Source organism: Amblyraja radiata, chromosome 14, assembly GCF_010909765.2.
Source record: "Amblyraja radiata isolate CabotCenter1 chromosome 14, sAmbRad1.1.pri, whole genome shotgun sequence".
Classification (NCBI taxonomy): Eukaryota; Metazoa; Chordata; class Chondrichthyes; order Rajiformes; family Rajidae; genus Amblyraja; species Amblyraja radiata.
Window position 1 is genome coordinate 51,849,296 of NC_045969.1, and position 21,138 is coordinate 51,870,433.

Consider the following 21,138-nt stretch of genomic DNA (forward strand, 5'->3'; position numbering starts at 1 on the left):
ATTCTGTCCCATCTAAGCCTTTGAAACTGTGCAATTCCCAGTCAATGTTGGGGAAGTTAAAGTCACTCACTAAGCCAACCTTATTGCTTTGACATATTTGTTTCTCTATCTCCCATTTACAGATCTGGGTGCTGTCTGTACGGAGTTTGCACGTTCTCCCCGTGACCGCTTGGGTTTTCTCCGAGACCTTCGGTTTCCTCCCACACTCCAAAGACATACAGGTTTGTAGGTTAATTGGCTTGGTATAAAAGTAAATTGTCCCTAGTGTGTGCAGGATAGTGTTAATGTGCGGGGATCGCTGGTTGGTGCGGACTCAGTGGGCCGCAGGGCCTGTTTCCGCGCTGTATCTCTAAAACTCTTTGCATTGAAAAGATCAGCACCATATTTCTTCACCTCAACAACCTCCTCTGGCAGTTTGTTCCATACACCTACCGCCATTTTGTGTGAAAAAGTTACCCCTCAGATTCCTATTATATCTTTTCCCCTTCACCTTAAACCAAACTACAACCTCATCCTTGAGGTCCTCGGGTCCTCGATTCGGCCACTCTGGACAAGAGACTCTGTACCTACCTGATCTATTCCTCTCATGATTTGTGCATGTTTAGTGTGACTGTTCAGGTGGTGAGCAATTTATAGGCCCATGTATTTATACTCTGAGATGCCAATGAATTGTTCAAGTCTGTGGAGGGTTGAGGATAATACAACCTGAGGCTATGGTGCAGAAGAAACGCTGGTGCACTTTATCCATGAATGACCACTGACCAAATTCAACAGCAGGCTTCATGACGTGTAACTGTAAACAAGAATGCTGCTTTTTGGCTCTAACATGCATTGATTTTGTTTTCCAGTTGAGATGGCTTTTGAATAAATTCTCATTCAAAATATTTTCATTTCAGTCATAGTCATACAGCGGGGAAAAAGGCCCTACTACCCAACTTGCACATGCCAACCAACATGCCCCATCTACGCTAGTCCCACCTGCCTGCGTTTGGTCCATATTCCTTCTAAACCTTCTAAAATGTATTTTAAAATGTGTGGTCGTATCTGCTTCAATGGCCACCTCTGGCAGCTCGTTCCATATACCCGCCATCTTTTGTGTAAAAAAAGATCCCCCCCCCCCCCTCACCTTAAACCTATGCCCTCTGGTTCTTGATTCCCCTACTTTGGGAAAACCCCTGTCTATTGCTCTCATGATCTTTTATACTCCTCATCCTCCTGAGCTCCAAATATAAAAGTCCTAGCCTGCTCAACCTCTCTCTATAGCTTAGCCCCATTAGTCCTGGCAACATCCTCGTAAATGTTATCTGCACCCTTTCCAGATTAACAACATCTTTCTTATAACAGGGTGACCAAAATTGAACACAATACTCCAAATGCAGCCTCACCGATGTTTAGTTTAGTTTAGTTTAGTTTAGTTTAGTTTAGTTTAGTGTAGAGATGCAGGCCCTTCAGCCCATCGAGTCCGCGCCGACCAGCGATCCCCGCACACTGTCCTACATGCACTAGGGACAATTTACACTTATACTGAGTATACAACCCCAAGCAAATTAACCTACAAACCTGTACGTCGTTGGAGTGTGGGAGGAAACCGAAGATCACGGAGAAAACCCACGCAGTCACGGGGAGAACGTACAAACTCCTTACAGACAGCACCCATAGTCGGGATCGAACCCGTGTCTCTGGTGCTGCAAACGCTGTAAAGGCAGCAACTCTACCGCTGCACCACCGTGCTGCCCTATTTTTGTACAAAACCTCCTAACTTCTATACATCACTTTGACTGATGAAGGCCAACGTGCTGAAACCCTGCTTGTCCACCCTATCTACATGTGACGCCACTTTCAAGGAACTATATACATGTACTCCTGGATCTCTCTGCTCTCCACAACACTCCCGTGAGCCCTGCCATTCACTGCAAAGGTCCTGTCCTGGTTTGACTTCCCAAAATGCAACACCTCGCACTTATCAGTATTAAACTACGTTAACTTCAGACCTCCTGCCCAACTGATCAATATCCTGCTGCAATTTTTGATAACCATCTTCGATATCTCAACCCACCCACGTTTGTGTCCTCTGCAAACTTGCTAAGCATGCCTTGTACATTCTAATCCAAATCGTTAATATAAACCACAAACAGTATTGGGCCCAGCACCAAACCCTGAGGCAGGACCACTAGTTACAGGCCTCCAGTCCGAAAAACAACCTTCCACCATCACCCTCTGCTTCGTTCCATGAAGCCAATCCTCTATCAAATCGGCTAGGTCACCCTGGGATCTAACCTTCAAGAGCAGCCTCGTACAGAACCATGCTGACTATCCCTAATCAGCCCCTGTCTATCCAGATGCACATATACCTTATATCAGAATCCTCCCCAGAAGCTTGCCAACCACAGATATTAGGCTCACTGGTCTATAGGACCCAGGCTTTTCCTTGCAACCCCTCTTAAATAGAGGCACAACATTAGCCACCCTCCAGTGTTCTGACACCTCACATCTAATGATGATTTGTGTATCTCTGCCAGGGTGCCTGCAATTTCTTCTCTAGCTTCCCACCGTGTCTTTGGGTATATCTGACCAGGCCCCGAAGATTTATCCACCTTTATATGCCTGAAGACGTTCAGAACCTCCTCCACTGTAATAGTGACTGTCCTCAAGACACTTTAACTGTATTAACTGGAAGGAGGAGGAGCCATCTTGGGGAACGGCTGCTAACCAGCAGCCGTCTGTTTAATTCATTTTTTTTTCCAGTTTTTAGTTAGTTTTGTTCGTCGGTTTTTCGGAGAAATTGACTTCTTATTGTGGGGGGAAGGAGGTAACCTTACTTCTAGGTCCCTACCTGGTCGGTGAGGCAGCTTTTTCTCTGGGCTGCCCGTCGACCCGTCCTCGTGGCCTACCAGCGGGCTTGGAGCGCCGTTTCCTGGTGGGGACCGCCCAGCACCTCGGCTTCAGTGGCGGCACAGCGCTGGAGCGCCATTGCGGAGCGGGCGATGCCTTGCCTGGGTCGCCGCGCTGGATCGACGCGCTGGAGCTCCGGTGAGCTGGACCGCCGAGAGCAACACCTCCGGGCTGTGGGTCTGCGGAGCGGAGCGGGCGGTGCCGACATTAACATCGGGAGCCTGGGAGCTCCAACTCGGTGCGTCCTTGTCGGCTTCGGAAGCCGACAATCCCCTGCTAGGAAGCAGCCGTTCCAGGTGGCCCAGCCGCTGTGAGGACTCTCCCGACGCCGGGGCAAGACCACCCGGCTAGAACGGCCAGGAACATCGGGCCTCCGTTGAGGCAACAGCGGTGGCCTTAATAGGCCTGACTTTTGGCAGAACTGGGGTTGGGGACTGGACTTTTGTGCCTTCCCCCACAGTGGTATCCACTGTGGGGGGATGATTTTTCTGTATGTAAGGTACTTTGTTAGTCTGTGTCCAAGATGGCTGTCGGAAGAGAGAGTGGACGCTGGCGCGCTTTAGCTGCCGCTGCTCTCTCTTCACATTGTGGTTTTTTTTGATTTTTTTTGATTTTGTGTCTTTGGAGCGATTTCTATCTTTAATTTGTGTATTGATGATGTCCTTATTATTTATATTTTCTCCGACTATATGTTTTTTTTCTCTTCTGTTTAATCTTTGTAAGGTGAGATTTGAAAGGCGCCCGAAAATAAAATTTATTATTATTATTATTATAACTGTTCTCCAGTTCCCCAGTCTTCACATCTTTCTCAACAGTAAACACAGAGGAGAAATGCTCATCAAGGACCTTCCCCATCCTCTTTGGCTGCACACAGAGTTGACCGTTTTGTTTCTTAGGGGGCTCGTATTCTCTCTCTAGTCACTCTCTTGCCCTTAATGCTCTTATAAAATCTCAATGGATTTCCCTTAACATTATCTGCCAGAGCTATCTCCTGCCCCCTTTTTGCCCTTCTAATTTCCTTCTTAAGTAAGCTCCTCAGTTTCTGAAACTCCTCCAGGGAGACATTTGGTTGTTGCTTCCTATACCAGTCTCATGGATCCTTCTTTTCCCTGACCAGAGCCTCAATTTCTTCCTTACTCCCACCTGCTTTGCCCTTCACTCTAATGGGAACATGCATGCCCTGACCTCTTGTCACCATACTTTTAAGAACATCCCATTTACCGGACTTTCTTTCGCTGGCAAACAACCAATCCACTTGAGCAAGTTCCTGTCTACTACCATGAAAGTCAGAAGATAGACACAAATTGCTGGAGTAACTCAGCGGGACAGGCAGCATATCTGGAGAGATGGAATGGATGACATTTTGGGTTGAGACCCACCTTCAGACTGAGAATAAAGGGAGAGGGAGTCTGGATATGGAAGGGTAAGGTGTGAAAATTACTAATCTGACTCTCCGACTCGTTTCACTGTCCTCCTGTGGATTTCATTGTCACCTTCATTGTCACTGTCACCTTCCCCTCAGCCAACAATGACCCATTCCACATTTCCCTATCATAATCCCCTTTGATCTATTGTTTTCACACCTTACCCTTCAATCTCTCTAAATGACCTGTCCCACTTAGGCGACATTTTAGGCGAGTGCAGGAGTTTCTGCGCTCAGCACATGATCGCTACATGGTCGCCCCATGTTCGCTAGTGGTCTCTGGTGAGTCTCCTTCGTGGTCGTGAGGAGTTCCCGCATTCTGGGAACTAGTCGGGGCCTCAGTATGGTCGCCGCAACATTTTCAACATGTAGATGCAGTTGTAGTTGGGTCGCCATGTAGTTATAGGTAGTCGAGGTAGTCGCCTTTGCCTGACCGAACATTGTCATTGGCTCATTGGGGAAAAAAAAGTAAGCACGAGTTTTCAGAACCAATGATAACCGATCGGTAATGTCAAATGCCCGCCAAAATTCACAGCTGTGTATCTCTGGCTTATTAAAAGTTGTCTGGCTTCTTAAAAGTGTCTCCACTCCTTCTCCCCCCTTCTCCCCCCTCTTTTAAAGGACTTACCATACACTGTGCTAGCTGTCTTAACCTTCCTGTTCATCGCGGTGTGTGTCTGTATCACCTTGGCTTTGCACCGTGTGAATTTCAGACACGCTCCCCCGCTTTCCCAGGCCCCTGCCTTTGCGATGTGTGTGTGTGGGTGTGTGTTTGTGTGTGTGTGTGTGTGTGTGTGTGTGTGTGTGTGTGTGTGTGTGTGTGTGTGTGTGTGTGTGTGTGTGCGTGTGTGCGTGTGTGTGTGTGTGTGCGTGTGTGTGTGGGTGTGTGTTTCACTCTGACAGTCGCCGTTCCAATTCCCGTTTTTTCAGGCGAGTGCAGGCAACCTGACAGTCGCCGGCGGTCGGCTGAAAAATCGCCTAAGTGGGACAGGCCCTTAAGTCTCCCTCTCCCCTGACCCTCAGTCTGAAGAAGGGTCTCAACCCGAAACGTCACCCATTCCTTCTCTCCAGAGACGCTCCCTGACCCGCTGAGTTACTCCAACATTATGTGTCATCTTGGGTTTTATCTGTATTCTTCCTACCATGAATGTTAGCCCTGTCCCAATTCAGAATATTAACTCATGTGCTCATTCTGTCTTTATCCCCAGTTATCTTAAGGCTAATAGCTCAGTGTCATCTAGTCCCAAAAGGCTTCCCCACCAGCCCTTCCCAATTTCCTAAGTTGATCTAGCATTGCCCTCTCCCATGGGCCCTCTCCATTTTGCCTGAGGAAACCTTTCTGAACACATTTCACAAATTCCACCCCATCCAAGCCCTTGGCTCCCTTGATAGTCACTTCCTGGTGGGCACTTTTTTTGCGCTATTTTTGGAAAGATTCAAGGAGAGACAGCAGAGAAAGGAATTTGTTTGAATTTGTTTTCCCAAGAACATATCCAGTTGGCCTGCAAAGGTGGTGGTGGACTTTCTTTTTGAACTATTGTAGCTCTTGTCAGCTTTTTGTTATTCCAGTTTAATTCTTGAATAATAGATTGTCTGAAATACAAAGCAACATTTTCTGAAATATTCTAGACAACTCGCAGCCTTTCCAAGATAAAATACTTCTGTTAGTTTAGTTTAGAGATACAGCGTGGAACAGGCCCTTCGGCCCACCGTGTCCGCACCGACCAGCGATCCCCGCACATTAATACTATTCCTACGCACACTCGGGACAATTTACATTGATAACAAGCCAATTAACCTACAAACCTGCACGTCTTTGGAGTGTGGGAGGAAACTGAAGATGTAAGGCAGTAGCTCTAGCGCTGATGCTGTTGGGTTAGAACGTTTGTCTTTCACAAACTCTGAAAGAATTAGGGGAAGTTGGATCATAGTTTCTGTTGTCCTTTAAGGGCAGCTGTGGATAACATCTGTATTACCAGGAGCTACGATGGAAAAATGTTGAGCATTGTCAACAATGTTTCTGAAAATATTTTTTGAAAAGTGGTTTAAAATCAGCACTAAATTCTCTTGAGTTACATACACCTTCAACATAGATCACTAATGACGGACTGCGCACCTTTTTCTCAGCAATCACTGTTGTTTTTGTTTTACATGAACCCATCCACATTTGGATAAACTGCTTTAATTTTACCAGAAGTGTAACTAGAGTGAAAGCTAACTGCACAATTGTAGTCATTGATTATTGTGTGTGGTCTTGCTGCTCGATTTGTGATATAATAAATATCTTTTAATAGTTGTGTTTAGTTTAGTTTAATTGAGAGACACAGCATGGAAACACGCCCTTCAGCCCATCGATCAGGAGTACACTCGTTCTATCCTACAGACTCGGGACAATTTACAGAACCTATAAACCTGCACGTCTTCGGAGTGTGGGAGGAAGCTGGAGCATGCAAAGAAAATGCATGCAGTCACGGGGGAACGTACAAACTCTGTACAGACAGCCTCCTTAGCTGGGATTGAACTCAGGTCCCTGGCACTGTAAGGCAGCAACTCTTCCACTGCGTCACCTTACCTGTATTTGGGTATTAATCTCAGAACATGCATTGCTGGATGCATATGAATGAGGTTTTAAAATAGGCTATAAGGATCCACAGAATTTTGCGATATTTAATATTTTTTAGTCAGATTATAAGAATAAAAAGCAGCTGACAGGTTTTCCCATAAGCAGTGTTTTACTTCAAGCCAAATTTAGATTAGCACTACAATTTATTCAGTACATTGCTGGCACAGGAAGATTTGTCTTTGATGTCCATTGTTAGCACAATACCACCAGTATGAATTATGTTTAAGATAGTTTAGTAAAGTCATAAGTATGGAAACAGGCCCTTCAGCCCAGCTTCCCCATGCCAACCAGGTTGCCCCTGTTTATACTCGTCCCACCTGTCTGCATTTGGCCCATATCCTTCAAAACCTTTCTTCTCCATTTACAATTCCAAATGTCTTTTAAATGTTGTTATAGTTTCTGCCTCAACTACTTCCTCCAGCAGCTCATTCCATACACCCACCACCTTCTGTGTGACAATGTTGCTCCTTGGATTCCTATTACATTGTTCCCCTCTCATGTTGAATCACATTCTGGATTCTCCTACTCTTTGCATCTCCCCTATCTATTCGCCTTCTTCTTCTTATCGAGTCCACACACAAGATCAGAAGTTGTTCAGCCAGAGCTGAACACATTTCTTGGCGTCTGTATACAATGGTGTCTGTCTTGTCGCTTCTTGTGCTTCTTGCGCGTGGTGGTGGAAAGATTGGTGAAGACAGGGCCGCGACATGAACGCTCTTTCCTTGACCCCATCTATTCCCCCATCTATCATGACCTTGAATACTTGCACATGGGAACCTCATGGCTGGAAATGGCATTCACATTTCTGGAGTGACATACCACAACTCAGAAATGATTTGAATTGCATTTGAAGAGAAAGCATCGAGAAAGAAAGAGAAAGGACTGGTCCAGGAATGCTGAGGCCCTGTAGAAGAAGGGACAGAGCCGACTGTACTTTTTGAGAAGGCTCCGCTCCTTCAACATCTGCAGTAAGATGCTGCAGATGTTCTACCAATCGGTCGTAGCCAGTGCCAGCTTCTTCGCTGTCGTGTGCTGGGGCAGCAGGGCGAAGGCCGCGGACGCTAACAAGATCAACAAGCTCATCAGGAAGGCTGGCTCCGTCCTGGGGGCGGAGTTGGATTCATGGGAGGATTCATTGGATTCATCTTGGATCCAAGATGCTCAAACTGTGGAGCATCTTGGACAATGCAGCTCACCCCCTCCATGACACACGGGTCAACCTGAGGAGTACCTTCAGCAACAGACTGGTTCCACCAAGATGCAGTACAGAACGCCACAGTGGATCCTTCCCTGTGGCTATCAACTCCTCCCCCTCTGTCTTGGGGTAGACTGATACCCCTCTTCCCCCCCCCCCCCACCTCTCCAGAATCTTTGCACATCCCCAATCCTTTCCACTCGTCACTTTAATTTCATGTTTCATGTATTTGTGTTTTATGACTGTTGGCAGATCAATTTCCCTCCTGTATCGTATCGTGTCGTATCGTGTACAAGCAGGTTGTAATGAAATTTATAGCAATCCACCTCTACAGGTAACACTTTGCATGTGCTGAACAAAACCGTTTTCTTTCAAACCAATTCTACAAGTCAAATCTTATAATTCTTATAAACAGTAGATTGTTGATACTGGCCTAATAGAGTTGAACTGCTATTTTACAGTTCTTACCTCTTTGAGCTCACAATGATGCACTGTGGGCCCTATCTTATTCACATTTAATTGTATACAACTTATTTTCAAATCCTAAAGCAAACACTATTAAAGGACTGAGATGTACATCTATGATAAACCTACTGACTCCCACAACTATCTAGACTACACTTATTCCCACCCTGCCTGCTGCAAAGACTCCAACTCGCCTACTCCCAACTCTGAACTGCATCTGTGCTCAAGGTGAGGTGTTCGATGTCCTCATTCTTTAGGAAATGGGGGTTTTCCATCATAGATGAGGCCCTGACACATGTCCCCTCGGCACCCCACAGCTCCGGCATTGCTCCCCCTCCCCCCAGATGCAACAGGCACAGAGTCCCCCTAGCCCTTACCTTTCACCCTATCAGCCATCGCATACAACACATAATCCTCCAAAATTTCCGCCACCTCCAACAGGATTCCACCACGAGCCACGTCTTCCCATCTCCACCACTTTCCGCCTTCTGCAGAGATCATTCCCTCCGCAACTTCCTGGTTAACTCATCCCTTCCCACTCAAACCACTCCATTCCCAGGTACCTTCCCCTAATTTTGCCCTCTTATCTCCTATGTGGGACCTTATCAAATGCTTTCTGAAAGTCCAGGTACACTACATCCACTGGCTCTCCTATGTCCATTTTCCTAGTTACATCTTCAAAAAAACTCCAGAATAGTGGTCAAGCATGATTTCCCCTTTGTAAATCCATGCTGACTCGGACCGATCCTGTTACTGCTATCCAAATGTGTGGCTATTTCATCTTTTATAATTGACTCCGGCATCTTCCCCACCACCGATGTCAGGCTAACTGGTTTATCTCTCCCGCCTTTCTTAAAAAGTGGGATAACATTAGCTACCCTCCAATCCACAGGAACTGATCCTGAATCTATAGAACATTGGAAAATTATCACCAATGCATCCATGATTTCTAGAGCCACTTCCTTAAGTACCCTGGGATGCAGACCATCAGGCCCTGGGGATTTATCAGCCTTCAGTCCCATGAGTCTACCCAACACCATTTCCTGCGTAATGTGGATTTCCTTCAGTTCCTCCGTCACCCCAGATGCTCTGCCACGAGTATATCAGGAAGATTGTTTGTGTCCTCCTTAGTGAAGACGGATCCAAAGTATCTGTTCAACTCATCTGCCATTTCCTTGTTCCCCATAATAAATTTACCTTTTTCAGTCTTCAAGGGTCCAACTTTGGTCTTAACTAATTTTTTCCTCTTCTCATACCTAAAGAAGCCTTTACTATCCTCCTTTATATTCTTGGCTAGCTTACTTTCGTACCTCATCTTTTCTCCCTGTATTGCCGTTTTAGTTATCTTCTGTTGCTCTTTAAACATTACCCAATCCTCTTGCTTCTTGCTCATCTTTGCTACGTTATATTATATTTATATTTCTTCTCTTTTATTTTTATACTGTCCCTGACGTCCCTTGTCAGCCACGGTCCCTATACCTCCTCCCTTGATTCCATCCAGGGACCCCGACAACCTTTCAGGTGAGGCAGGGGTTCACTTGCATTTCCTCCAACCTCATCTACTGTATCTGAGTATAGAAGTTGGGATGTAATGTTAAAATTGTACAAGGCATTGGTGAGGCCAATTCTGGAGTATGGTGTACAATTTTGGTCGCCTAATTATAGGAAGGATGTCAACAAAATAGAGAGAGTACAGAGGAGATTTACTAGAATGTTGCCTGGGTTTCAGCAACTAAGTTACAGAGAAAGGTTGAACAAGTTAGGGCTTTATTCTTTGGAGCGCAGAAGGTTAAGGGGGGACTTGATAGAGGTTTTTAAAATGATGAGAGGGATAGACAGAGTTGACGTGGAAAAGCTTTTCCCACTGAGAGTAGGGAAGATTCAAACAAGGGGACATGACTTGAGAATTAAGGGACTGAAGTTTAGGGGTAACATGAGGGGTAACTTCTTTACTCAGAGAGTGGTAGCTGTGTGGAATGAGCTTCCAGTGAAGGTGGTGGAGGCAGGTTCGTTTTTATCATTTAAAAATAAATTGGATAGTTATATGGATGGGAAAGGAATGGAGGGTTATGGTCTGAGCGCAGGTATATGGGACTAGGGGAGATTATGTGTTCGGCACGGACTAGAGGGGTCGAGATGGCCTGTTTCCGTGCTGTAATTGTTATATGGTTATATGGTTATCTGCTGTTCCAGGTGTGGACCCCTGCATACCAGTGAGACCAAGTTCATTTTGCTGAACACCTCCGCTCAGTCCGCCTAAACCTACCTGATCTCTCGGTGGCTAAACACTTGAATTACCCCTCCCACTCCCACTCCCTTGTCAATTCTTCCCTTCCCTCCCGTACCACCCCCTCCCCGGGCACTTTCCGTTGCAACCGCAAGAGATGCAACACCTGTTCCTTTACCTCCCCCCTTGACTCCATTCAAGGACCCAAGCAGTCGTTCCAGGTGCGACAGAGGTTCACCTGCATCTCCTCCAACCTCATCTATTGCATCCGCTGCTCTAGATGTCAGCTGATCTACATCGGTGAGACTAAGCAGAGGTTGGGTGATCGTTTTGCCGAACACCTCCGCTCGGTCCACAATAACCAACCTGACCTCCCGGTGGCTCAGCACTTCAACTCCCCCTCCCATTCCCCATCTGACCTCTCTGTCCTGGGTCTGCTCCATGGCCAGAGTGAGCAACACCGGAAATTGGAGGAACAGCACCTCATATTCCGCTTGGGGAGTCTGCATGAACATTGAATTCTCCCAATTTTGTTAGCCCTTGCTGTCTCCTCCCCTTCCTCAGCCCTCGGGCTGTCTCCTCCCATCCCTCAGCCCTCGGGCTCCTCCTCCTCCTTTTTCCTTTCTTCTCCCCGCCACCCCCCATCAGTCTAAAGAAGGGTTTCGGCCCGAAACGTTGCCTATTTCCTTCGCTCCATAGATGCTGCTGCACCCGCTGAGTTTCTCCAGCATTTTTGTGTACATCCCACACTGATCTTTCTGTCCTGGGCCTCCTCCACTGTCAGAGTGAGGCCTAGCATCTGCAGTTCCATCCTACACATTGTAAAGTCTGTAGTGCTGTGGAGCAGAACAACTGAGTGGCAATAATAGGATTGTTGTTTAGAAGCACAGGCATGCCTAGAATAGATTCTTCTTTTGGGTTGAATAAGCTGATGAACTCAACGGAGTTCTCAATGTTATCTGTCAACAAGAGGAACAGCGTGGAAACTGAATTGCTTTCTGAAAAGCTTCTTCGTTGTCCTGTTGTGCAGGAGAATCTAAAATAAATCAGCTTAACATGATCATGTTACAAGGTAAAATTAGATAAAAGTCAGACATTTTATGAAAAGTGAAATGAATGAAGACCTGACCTTGTTTCGCAAAGCTCTAAGGAGCAATGATACAAGATAAGATCAATCAGCATAAAGGGCCCCTGTGGACTTGGCTTGCAGGCTTATCAGTAGAGAATGTAAAGGTATTCAACTCATCTTTATCAGTTTGCAAGATTCCCGGCTTTTGTGGTGATGACAGTATTGAAAAGTCTGCACAACATGTTTAGTTTATGTGCACCTTTCTTTGTTTAGTTTAGGTTAGAGATACAGCATGGAAATAGGCCATTCGGCCCATCGAGTCTACACCCACCAGTGATCGCCTGTGCACTCGTTCTATCCGACACATGAGGGACATTTTCCAGAAGCCACTTAACCTACAAACCTGCACGTCTTTGGAATGTGGGAGGAAACCAGAGCACCCAGAGAAAACCCACACAGTCATAGGGAGAAAGTAAAAACTCTGTACAAAGTTGGTCAGGATCGAACCCGGGTCTCTGGTGCTGTAAGGCAGCAACTCTACCGCTCCTCCGTTGTGCCTCCCACACATATTCACATTCAGAACCCCAAATTCAGCATTTAATTATTATGTGTCCAATTGATTTACATAGAACATAGAACAGTATAGCACAGGAACCGGCCCTTTGGTCCACAATGTTTGTGCCGAACATGAATCCGAGCTGAATGATCTCATTTGCCTTCAAATGATCCATATCCCTACACTTCCATGTCTAAAAGCCTCTTTAACATCACTATCATATCTGCCTCAATCACAATGCGATCCAGGCCCCCACCCTGTAGAAAACTTTCCCTGCACTTCCCCTCTCTATAATACTAAAAGTCCTCTTATTGTTTGTGTTTGTGCCGACAAGGTGTCAATCTGCTTTTCCTATCTTCTTCCAAACGCTAGGCCACAGCCTTCCCAATTTTACATATCCTACTCACATTTTTCCCGTCGTGGCGATAAACATCTTCCTGTCACATTCCCACGTATGTTTCCGAACTTATGAATCCTTTAAATTTTAAAACAGCCCCAAGCACTCACCCATTTAGGGAAAAAAAACCCAGTGACGTTACAATGCACTCGCAAGGCAGGACGGGACACTACGGGAGGCTGGGGCACACCATCGCTCGCGGTGAATGAGGAGTGGCGGTGGCTGCTGGCGCCCGACGCCCGACACCCTGCGGGGAGGGTGGTGCTGGAGCTGGAGTGAGGGCCAAGCCCAGGACTTGGAATGGGGCCATGACCGGGGCCGAGAAAGAAGCCGCCGCTGGAACCAAGGACGAGCCTGGGTCCAGGGGTCAGGGACGGGCCCGGGGATGAAGTCGGGGCCTGCACTGGAGCCAGAGTTGACGGCTGCAGTCTACAGCCAGGGTCGGGCCGAGTTCAAGAACCAGGCCAAGTTCCAGGCCCTGGTGCTGCTCTATGAGCTGGCTAGGTCCTGGGGCAGGGAATGGGAGTGAGGGGAGGAGGATGAGGGAAATGAGGAGGAGGGGTGGGGAGTGGGGTGTTAGAGGGGGATGGGTGGGTCTGGAGGAGGGAGATGGGGAGGGGTGGAGGAGGGAGATGCCCGCTCCCTATCTACCCTCACTCCCACCCTCTCTTGCCCCCTCCATCTCTACCCCCCTCCCTCTCCCTCTCTACCATCCCTCCCCCCCCACTCGACCTCCCTCCCTCTCCTTCTACCCCCCTCCGTCTCTCACTTTACCCCCTCCCTCTCCGCCCCTCTCGCTAGCTACCCCCTCCCCCTCCCTCTCTACTCCCCTCCCCTCCTTCTCCCTCTCTACCCCCTTTCCCTCCCTCTCTGTCCCCCTCCCATTCCGTCTCGACCACCCTTCCCTCTCTACCCCCCCACCCCTCCCTCTCTCGGGATTGAAGAGGGAGGGTGGAGGAGGAGGGAGTGCTGGGGGATGAGGAGAAATGAGCCGCTCCTGTGCAGTTGGGGGCTATGCGTGAGTGGTGCAATATTGCGTTGGGGGAACAGCTTGCTTTGGGGGAACGGGTGAGTGGTTGAATCCTGTGTTGGGGAGCAGACCCAACCGGTCTGTACTTGCTGGTATCTATTAAAAGCCCGTTCTTCGTCACGTGTGTGACCAAAAATATGAAAAATTGTCGAACACATCTCTTCTAATTCTGAATGCATTACAGGTATATTGTTTTGTACTGTATGTATGATTCATATATTTTTCGAAGTTCATCAAGTGAAATATTTATGTTATGCTGACAATGTTTATTAAGGGTCAAAGGTCAAATTGACTGGTCACATGTGTGACTTCACACAGAAGCATTATTTTCATAACTCAGTTTTATCTCACAAACGTACTCATATTTCGCTTGGACATTTTATAACCCAGTCGTATGAACGTTGATTTCACTTATTTCAAGTAACTCCTGCAACCTCTTCCCCCCCTCCCCCTCCCCTCAACTTGCTCTCCCCTCCCCCACTCTAGTGGTCCTACCAGTTCCACTGTTTGCATCCTTTTATCCCGGTCATTAGCACATCTTCCCAAGCCAACAATGAACCATGATGGACTCCACCCTTCCTGAGGTCATCTGTTACCAGTCCTGATTTATGCTGACCCTCACTATGGTTCAGTCTAAAGAAGGGTTCCAACCCAAAGCGTCGCCTATTCCTTTTCTCCAGAGATGCTGCCTGCCATGACCCTCTTAGTTACTACAGCAGTTTGTGTCTATCTTCAGTATAAACCAGCGTCTGCAGTTCCTTTCTACACATACCAATATGCCTTCTTTACCATCCTATCTATTTGTACTGCCACTCTCAGTGAACTATGAAAGTGGACTCCAAAGTCCCTCTGCACATCAATGGGGTTAAGGGGTTTGCCATTCATTGTATACTCCTTACGTTCAACTTCCCAGAGTGCAAAATCTCACACTTGCTTGGGTTAAACTCCATCTGCCATTTCTATGTCCATTTCTGCAGCTGATCTATATCCCGCTGAAACTTCTGACACCCTTCCTCACTGTCTGCAACTCCTTCAATGTTGGTGTCGACAGCAAATCTGCTCACCAACCCATCTAGATTTACGTCCATTTCATCTATATATATATATATATATATATATATATATATCACAAACAGCAGAGGTCCCAGCACAGATCCCTGCAGAACTCCACTGGTACTGGGCAGCGCCTTTACCACCTCAGGCAATTGAGGAAATTCAGAGTGTTTCCGAGGATCCTCCAGTGCTTCTACTCAGCGGCTGTGGAAAGCATCTTGCCCGGAAATATTACAATCTGGTTTGGGAATTGCTCAGCCCAGGACAAGAAGGCTCTGCAAAGAGTAGTGCGTTCGGCCAAACGCATTATGGGAACTTCACTCGCCCCCCTGCAGGAACTATACATCAGGAGGTGCAACTCCAGAGCCAATACAATCATGGGAGACCCCTTCCACCCCTGCAACGGACTGTTCCAGCTGCTACGGTCAGGCAAACGCCTCCGTTGCCATGCTGTGAGAACAGAAAGGTTGAGAAGGAGTTTCTTCCCAGAGGCCATTAGGACTGTAAACTCCTATCTCACCAGAGACTAACTTTACTGAACCACTCTACTGCTTTTTTTAATCAATTGCTGTTTTTTCCCCTTTTTCCTTCCGCCCACAATATTTAATATGTAAAAGAATATGTGATTCTGTTCCATTCTGTTTGTAGTTTGTTTGGTTGTTTATTTGTTTGTCTTTTTGCACAAAGTCCGCGAGTATTGCCACTTTCCATTTCACTGCACATCTCGTATGTGTATGTGACGAATAAACTTGACTTGCCTTGACTTGACCACCAGCCGGAATATCCACTTTGCATCACAAACCTCTGTCTTCTATGAATGAGCCAGTTATGAATCGATACGACCAAACTTAATAGAGAATAATTGGCAAAGACAGCTGAAGGTGCATTCAGTAAAAGTCAAAGTCATACCATGCCATATTTTGGAAAGGTATTCTCACATTTTCTGAAGACACCACTGTTGGCAACAGAGCATAATGCACACGTTTACATTACTCTGGATTGAAAGGATCTGAAAAGACTAGAACAAAATAGTGAACGTATGAAAAATGACAAGATTGACAGCTACATCATTGTGTAGGAAGGAACTGCAGATGCTGGTTTACACTGACAATAGACGCACAATACTGGAGTAACTCAAAGGGACAGGCAGCATCTGTGGATAGAAGGAATGGGTGACGTTTCGGGTCGAGACTGAAGAAGGGCCTCATCCCGTAACATCACCCATTCCTTCTCTCCAGAGATGCTGCTTGTCCCGCTGAGTTACTCCAGCTTTGTGTGTGTGTCTTCAGCTACCACTGTTGGTTGTGCCTGAGGCAGCAAAGACCACAAAGTGTGGAAACTATAAAGACACAGTAAGTGAAGACCTAACTGAAATTTGATACCACAGAAGGCTATAAAGATATATATACTGTATATATATATATATATATATATATATATATGTGTGTGTGTGTGTGTGTGTACGTATGTATATATGTATGTATGTATTCAAGGGTAGCTATGGAGTTATATTTTCAGCCAAGTATCACACTTGATTCTTTCCATTCTTACATTAGTGCTCACAACCATTTAATATCCTTGAAAAAGGACGTGAAAAGGGTGAGGATCACGGAGGGAGCAGTGGTGCATATGATGAATGCAAATGAAACTCAACAATCAATGGAAATTGTTCCTTATCACTATGCATGAGTTAATTTTGTTAATTCAAGAGTGTTTAATTCCCATGTGGGACAGGAACATTGAAATTATTTCTTGCTGCAGCTTTACAGGTAAATTAAATGCAAGGAGGCGACAAATAAATATGCAATAAAATATCAATTATTTCAGGTGAACCAGACTATGATAGTGCCAGCCAAAGTACGCACTGTCACCTCAGTAGTACAAAGTCCACAGTATACATACATATATTTTGCATGCGATTATCATATCTATCAAGGGAAATTGGACATCTTGTTCGGAAAAAGAGGGAGATCTACAATAATTATAGGCAGCATGAAGTAAATGAGGTGCTTGAGGAGTATAAGGAATGTAAAAAGAATCTTAAGAAAGAAATTAGAAAAGCTAAAAGAAGATATGAGGTTACTTTGGCAAGTAAGGTGAAAGTAAATCCAAAGGGTTTCTACAGCTATATTAATAGCAAAAGGATAACGAGGGATAAAATTGGTACATTGGAGAGACAGAGTGGACAGCTATCTGCAGAGCCAAAAGAGATGGGGGAGATATTGAACAATTTATTTTCTTCGGTATTCACCAAGGAGAAGGATATTGAATTATGTGAGGTAAGGGGAACTAGTAGAGTAGCTATGGATACTATGAGGTTCAAAGTAAAAGAAGTACTGACACTTTTGAAAAATATAAAAGTGGATAAGTCTCCAGGTCCTGACAGGATATTCCCTAGGACATTGAGGGAAGTTAGTGTAGAAATAGCCGGGGCTATGACAGAAATATTTCAAATGTCATTAGAAACGGGAATAGTCCCCGAGGATTGGCGTACTGCGCATGTTGTTCCATTGTTTAAAAAGGGGTCTAAGAGTAAACCTAGCAATTATAGACCTGTTAGTTTGACTTCAGTGGTGGGCAAATTAATGGAAAAGATACTTAGAGATAATATATATAAGCATCTGGATAAACAGGGTCTGATTAGGAACAGTCAACATGGATTTGTGCCTGGAAGGTCATGTTTGACTAATCTACTTGAATTTTTTGAAGAGGTTACTAGGGAAATTGACGAGGGTAAAGCAGTGGATGTTGTCTATATGGACTTTAGTAAGGCCTTTGACAAGGTTCCTCATGGAAGGTTGGTTAAGAGGGTTCAACTGTTGGGTATAAATGCAGGAATAGCAAGATGGATTCAACAGTGGCTGAATGGGAGAAGCCAGAGGGTAATGGTGGATGGCTGTTTGTCGGGTTGGAGGCAGGTGACTAGTGGGGTGCCTCAGGGATCTGTGTTGGGTCCTTTGTTGTTTGTCATGTACATCAATGATCTGGATGAAGGTGTGGTAAATTGGATTAGTAAGTATGCAGATGATACCAAGATAGGGGGTGTTGTGGATAATGAAGAGGATTTCCAAAGTCTACAGAGTGATTTAGGCCATTTGGAAAAATGGGCTGAAAGATGGCAGATGGAGTTTAATGCTGATAAATGTGAGGTGCTACACCTTGGCAGGACAAATCAAAATAGGACGTACATGGTAAATGGTAGGGAATTGAAGAATACAGTTGAACAGAGGGATCTGGGAATAACCGTGCATAGTTCCTTGAAGGTGGAATCTCATATAGATAGGGTGGTAAAGAAAGCTTTTGGTATGCTAGCCTTTATAAATCTGAGCATTGAGTATAGAAGCTGGGATGTAATGTTAAAATTGTACAAGGCATTGGTGAGACCAAATCTGGAGTATGGTGTACAATTTTGGTCGCCCAATTATAGGAAGGATGTCAACAAAATAGAGAGAGTACAGAGGAGATTTACTAGAATGTTGCCTGGGTTTCAACAACTAAGTTACAGAGATAGGTTGAATAAGTTAGGTCTTTATTCTCTGGAGCGCAGAAGGTTAAGGGGGGGACTTGATAGAGGTCTTTAAAATGATGAGAGGGATAGACAGAGTTGATGTGGACAAGCTTTTTCCTTTGAGAATAGGGAAGATTCAAACAAGAGGACATGACTTCATAATTAAGGGACAGAAGTTTAGGGGTAACATGAAGGGGAACATCTTTACTCAGAGAGTGGTAGCAGTGTGGAATGAGCTTCCAGTGGAAGTGGTGGAGGCAGGTTCGTTGGTATCATTTAAAAATAAATTGGATAGGCATATGGATGAGAAGGGAATGGAGGGTTATGGTATGAGTGCAGGCAGTTGGGACTAAGGGAAAAAAAGTTGTTCGGCACAGACTTGTAGGGCCGAGATGGCCTGTTTCCGTGCTGTAATTGTTATATGGTTATATGGTTATTTTATTATGAGTTAGTTCCTTAAGAGGAAGGATGTGGATGAGTCTGTCGTTACTATATCGATCACCAAACTCATTATGCATGCTGCACATTCCTTATGTAGTCCAGTCCAGATCTTCATCCCTACCCTGGGCTGTTACAACTGTCTCATTGTCTCCCGGCAGACCTGATGCTGACCACGGAGACGATAGCATGTAATGTTCCCTCTGCTTGTACTGCAATAAAGACTATGAGTTATTGCTCCTGTGTATGGGTCTCATCTTCCAACAGGTTTAAAGGCAAGCTCACAGATAAAAGGCCTCATGCTCAGAGTCTTCATCAATGAGGCTTCATCAGAAAAATAAATGTACGTTGTAAGCAGATTGGGGCAGCAGTTTATTGTGGTAGCATTTTGACGTAATGGGCCTGTCAGAGTTGTAGCAGGTCGCCGAAAAACCGGCGACAACCTATGTCTTCCTGGTGACAACCTACGACAGCACCTATGTCAAGAGAAGCCAAGCTACGCTCATTGGCGTCAAACCCACCATCGCCGAAAAATGTTCAACATGTTGAAAATTTAGCAGCGATTAGAAAGACGCTACGACTTTTTTGTGCGACTGAGGAGACCACTCCCGCAACTACCGGCTAACATGTGGTGACAAACTAGTCGCTTAAAAAATCGCCTGTAGGACAGGCTCATAAGACAAACGGCAGGAATTGAATGTAGCTCAATTAGGCTAATGCTTACCCATACATATTGTCTTGAGAAGTGTTAAAGTTATAGATGTCTTTGCATGAACTGAACACTTGGCAATTACTGTCAACACAGCGAGAACAACTGTTGCAAAACCTACACAGAATCTTTACCCTGATTCCTACAAAGCTCATTCTTATCTTTAGCAACGAAGGAGGATGCTTAAATGGAGAAACAACCCTGAACTTTAGTTTGTAAGCCATAACCATCTCTATGTGTAAGAAGGAACTGCAGATGCTGGTTTACACCGAGGACAGACACAAAATGCCAGAGTAACTCGGGGGGACAGGCAGCATCTTTGGAGAGAAGGAATGGGTGAGGTTTTGCGTAGATGGACGACAGATGGCACAATGGGCTAAGTGTTCGGCTGGCGACCGGAAGGTAGCCGGTTCGAATCCCGCTTGGAGTGCATACTGTCGTTGTGTCCTTGGGCAAGACACTTCACCCACCTTTGCCTGTGTGTGAATGTGTGTGAGTGATTGGTGGTGGTCGGAGGGGTCGTAGGCGCAGATAAGCAGCCACGCTTCCGTCAGTCTGCCCCAGGGCAGCTGTGGCTACAGAAGTAGCTCACCACCACCGAGTGTGACTGAGGAGTGAATGAATAATGCGATGTAAAGCGCCTTGAGTATTAGAAAGGCGCTATATAAATCCCATCCATTATTATTATTATTATTAGAGACCCTTGTTCAGGAGTCTGCGGAAACGTTACCCATTCCTTCTCTCCTGTGACCATCCTTATCTTGTCAACATTGTTTGACAAACAACTCTCCATATAATTAACAGAAGGCACAGAACAAATGTTGTGTGCTCAGTCCACACCCACATGGAACTGTTTAATTTTACAATAGATACAATAGACAATAGGTGCAGGAGGAGGCTATTCGGCCCTTCGAGCCAGCACAGCCATTTAATGTGATCATGGCTGATCATCCCCAATCAGTACCCCTTTCCTGCCTTCTCCCCATATTCCCTGAGCCCTATCTAGCTCTCTCTTGAAAGCATCCAGAGAACCCGCCTCCACCGCCCTCTGAGGCAGAGAATTCCACAGACTCACCGCTCTCTGTGAGAAAAAGTGTTTCCTCGTCTCCGTTCTAAATGGCTTACTCCTTATTCTTAAACGGGGGCCCCTAGTTCTGGACTCCCCCAACATCGGGAACATGTTTCCTGCCTCGAGCGTGTCCAAACCCTTAACAATCTTATATGTTTCAATGAGATGCCCTCTCATCCCTCTAAACTCCAGAGTGGCCAAGCCCAGCTGCTCCATTCTCTCAGCATATGACAGTCCCGCCATCCCGGGAATTAATCTTGTAAACCTACGCTGCACACCCTCAATAGCAAGAATGTCCTTCCTCAAATTAGGGGACCAAAACCGCACACAATATTCCAGGTGTGGTCTCACTAGGGCTCTGTACAACTGCAGAAGGACCTCTTTGCTCCTATATTCAATTCCTCTTGTTATAAAGGCCAACACTCCATTTGCTTTCTTCACTGTCTGCTGTACCTGCATGCTTACTTTCATAGACTGATGTACA